A 4,777-nucleotide genomic window follows, 5' to 3' on the forward strand; every position below is an offset into this window, starting at 1 on the left:
ACCGTCCGACCCTCAGAAATATACCAAAATATGCCGTCTCATTTTCAAAATATACCGTAAATATACTGACAAATTATTTGTATTCAAGCTCTATCATATTCCTCGTTTTTGTATATTCGGTTGAATATTACTAGCTAGCTAAGACCCTCAGGCCTGAACTCATAGTTTTATCCAATTACTAAGTCAATTTCCTACAAGACTGGCTAATTATATGTTTTCACTTTTATTATAAATGCTTATAAAATAAGGTTTAAGCAAAACCGGTAAACAATTTTCACCATACGCTAACTCTACATTTGCTACTTATCAACTACATTTGTAATTACCAAAGACGACACCTGAAGGGGATATGCTGACGATTCAAAAATTGTTGCCCGTTATTTTTCATCTAAGCACCATGGAAGCGCCAGTGTAAAAACCTCCGCTATCCACTTTTCAAAATGCCTGTTTTTTCCGAAATTTTTGAAAGAGTGAGATTTTGATGGAAAACGATCAGGAATTCGATGTGGCTTGGGACATGGCTCTGAGTGGCATTTCTACACGGTTTCTACATTGGTGCATTTGACAAGAGGGTGAGTCCATACCGCGTCTTAAAATATACTGTAAAATACTATGAAAAGTATAAAATTTGCAAGGTGTGTGAGCTAGATGTGGTGGCAAGAAAACCAGTGTGACCGCCGACCCATCGATAAAATATACCCCTTTTCAAAATATACCGTAAATATACTAACGAATTCAAGTTCTATTATAAATATTGGTCGTTTTTGATATTCCGTCGAATATTACTAGCTAGATAGAACTTTCAGCCCTTCCCACATAAATTAGTCCGATTAATAAATCAATTTCCTACTGACTGGCTTAATTTAAATACTGGCTTAAAAAAAAGTTTTTTGGCGAATAAGGTCAAACAAATAAAACGTAATAAAGCGATATACCGATATACCCCGCTGGGAAATTTGTAAGGAAAAAGGGTATGGACAACAGGCAAAACGAACAGACAATATAAATCAAAATCCACCCCCTTTGCATAATATACCATGAGGACGATTTAAAATTTCCTGGTATAAGCACGGCTAGGTGAGGTTCGTACAAGTCTTGCAATTTGGAATTTTAGAGTTTTGGAGCTGTGCGGTGATTGTTCGCCAGGTTCAGCAGGTGATTAACCATACTGATCTTGTGCCTGCATATCGGCAGGAATATAACGTGCAATGGCCATTGTTGTGGGAGTGATGGAAATGGTTACATCCAAACTGAATCCGGTCTACGTTGGATAGCATAGCCGAGAATGCTTTAAAAAATCGGTCCTTTTCAGGACCACCCCCAAAAATTAAAAGAGATTCAAATATCTTAATTTACTTTATTAAATTGGGTCTTTTTTTGTTTTGTTTACGTTTAAGTGTTAACGTAAGGTCTGTGACAAAGTGTGGCCGAAGTATTTTTATATATACTACCTGTTGTCCATATCTTTCCATAGCCCAGTGATAGTCGGAATCGTGTGACCGCGGATTTACCGATAACTTATATGGTCAGACCCTCAGAAATATACAATCACATATTCGATACATGGAAACTACACGGTAACGCTTGTATACTCTATTTGAAACCTAAGTAATAATGACTTTTTCTCGTATTGAAAAGGTTTAAACGTAAGTGTGAATGGAATGTAGGGAAATTTTCGCGATAAAAACGGATGTTGTTCCTTCAAATCCTGAACTTCTCTAAACTTTTCTACAACGCTTTTTTTCAAAATTCTCTTAAATACAAGAGGTTATAACTAGGTTAAAGTATTTGGTGGAATTTTATACGGGATAAGGGCTCGCGCACACTGTAGCTGAAATCGGAGCTGAAAGCGGAGCTGATAGCTGATTTATAAGCTCTGAAAAAACAAACACACTGCACCGGTGCAAGTGCGCACATTGCAGACTGAGCTGAGCTGAAAGCTGAAAAAGCTCGCTGAAATCAGCTCAGCTTAGTTTGATCGATCAAGCATGTTTGTTTTTTCAGCAAGCTGATTGCTGATTTTGTTCAAGTGTATTGGTTCATAAGTGATCGAAAATGGGCTGCAAAACATTGTTAAGCGAAATTACGGTTAACCCAGAGCTGGGGAATAAGCGGGATTATTAAAAATATTTGAATCATAGTTTTATTTCTGGCAGGAGATAAATTGGGCAAAAAAGTTGTATTATTTACCATTTTCATATGTCAATAATAAATATAATATACTATGTCCCCAAGTACAGTAAACGCTAGGAAAACATCACAATGTTTATTATTATACAACATAATGAATAATTGAGAAATTTAATAATAATTCGTAAAATAAAAGTAATACGAATACAATACATAACGGAAATGTGGTTGAAATACACGGAATAAAAAAAAACTAAGAAAACTTCCGTCTGGCTACTGTACGTGCTGTGAAGTAATTAATTAACAATATAATAATAATAATTATAATGATAACTTTTGATGCCACTTGAGGAGACAAAGGAAGGCAATGGCTTTCAGCTTTCAGCAATCAGATCAGCCGACAATGTAAGCACCTGCAAGCTGATTTTGCCTGAAAAAAGCTCCCAGATCAGCTGAGCTTTCAGCTCCGATTTAAGCGCCGATTTCAGCTCCGCTTTCAGCTATAGTGTGCGCGAGCCCTTAGTCCGTAGGCTATTATCGTGACGGACTTATGCTTTCTTCTTGAGTATCGGCTATAAAAATAACAATGATAATAGGTTAGTTAAATTAGACTAGACATTAGGTAGTTTGTTAACTTGCCTTCGCCTGCTGGGTGGATCAGTGTTAAGCTGTGTGTCCTCTTGTGGGTTGGATGGGTTTGTAGCATCAGTTGTTGAATCATTCGAGCTGCCCCGGTATTATCCGCGTAGCCTTCGCCCATTCGGTAGTAAAGCTGGCCTGATCTACGAGGCAAGCCTGTAGTTCCTCCATGTCAAGCGAACGGAACTTAACTAAAGGCGTCCCGAACGATATTCGGCTGTATAGTTTTTCTATCTGCTGCTCGAGATTCTCGGTGGACAGGTCAAACACATACAACAGCAAATCCGTTTGAGTAGCCATCTTCATCCCGTTTTTCAGATTGTAGTAGCGATTCAATAACATCCCCTTGTAGGTGTTGGCCACAGTGAAGTCTCCCCATGTGATCATATCTATCGCGATCAGGTTCGTGCCGCAGTTTGAAAGCTGGTACATTAACTGCTGCAATATTTCGTTTCGCCGTTCCAGGGGTTGCGCGCTGGCATTCCAAGAGTACAAAAAGACTTTGTCCTGCCAGGGGAATGTATTGCGCAAGCCATCAGTTATCATGGTCTTCCCAACGCCGGGTGGGCCGACCAATGCCACCCAACGGATCTTTTGATCGGGACTCAGTCTCTGTTGCATGTATTCGAGGGTATCCTTACGGCTCAACACTTGATCGCCAATATGCTTGAAGATACGACGAATGTCCAAGGAGTCCTCGACTGAGTTGTAGACTGTCAGCGTTGGATCTTTGTGCCACGAAACGACCAGGGCGTCTCGCCCAGGGTACGCTTCTTTATACTTTAGAACGATGAATATGGCCACCAGTGCCGTAACGATTGCGGCCGCTATAAAATGGATGCCGGACCAGGCCGCGAAAAAGCGTTCGGGCCACGGTAACTCGGCCTCGATCTGATGGTGAGCCCGGCCTCGGAGATCCCGACCGGGCAAACGACGCTCGTCGCGCTCTCTTGGCATCGCTAACAAAGAGCCAAATCACAAAATCACAAAACTAAAATATTTATTTACCGAGTAAGGAAAACTTTTTTGTAAAATGAACCTTTTTGAAGGGATTGTTCCTTGCAACTGAATAAATTCTAAATGAGATGCTTGTACTTCTATTTGACAGTGTTCGAAAAGTAGAAGTATTAACAGAAAGTAGTGTTTCACACACAGCAACGAACGAGTGTCTCTTAATGCACTCAATTATGATCCTTTCAATTTAATTGGGCACCATTTCATACGATCCGCCCCTTTTCTCAAAGAGGCTGATTTTCATAATTAACGAGGGGCACGTGGTGAGCCGCGGCTAGCACTGCGGCTCTACTTTATACCCGGTACTCTGTCAGTAAATACATACATACTATGTACATACGTGAGCTTATGATTTACGTTATTTATAGAATATATTTTTTTAATGTCGTTTAGTGACGCTGTTCGCAAAATTAACAAATTGATTTTTTGTAAAAAAAAAAAAATTTCATAAAAATCGGTTGACAGTTTGGCAAATTATTGTATATTCGATTTTATCTGTCTCTTGCCGTATTATCTTGCTTCCCTCCGCCAGAGGGCGCACACTGCATGATTAAGAGCGAGATAGAGCAATAGAGAGAATAGGAAAAGCCCTTGGAAGCGTGGATGGGGTGGCATAGCCAATGTAATTGAATTTGTTTCTTGTGGCTATAATAATGATCCGATCTGGACCAGATTCGGCAATCTGATATACATGGTCAGACGAGAATCTGATATACATGGACAGACGAGAACACCTTTATAAATTGGTCCCCAGATTGGAAGCGCGATATTGTAAGGGATTCGATTAATTTTGATTATGTTGGCACTGTGTTGCTCCTCACGAAGGGTTTGCGAGACGAGATCATGCCCCAGGTATACCAAAAGTGAAAATTTCGTTATTCAGGCGCCACCCGGCCATATCGTTTAGGCCAACACCAGAATGGGATTCAGTGAAAGTGAATGATTTGCGGCTTTTCCACAACCAAATGGGATGGCCTCCGAGGCGGAAAGTAGG

This window comes from Drosophila miranda, chromosome XR (assembly GCF_003369915.1).
Source record: "Drosophila miranda strain MSH22 chromosome XR, D.miranda_PacBio2.1, whole genome shotgun sequence".
NCBI lineage: Eukaryota > Metazoa > Arthropoda > Insecta > Diptera > Drosophilidae > Drosophila > Drosophila miranda.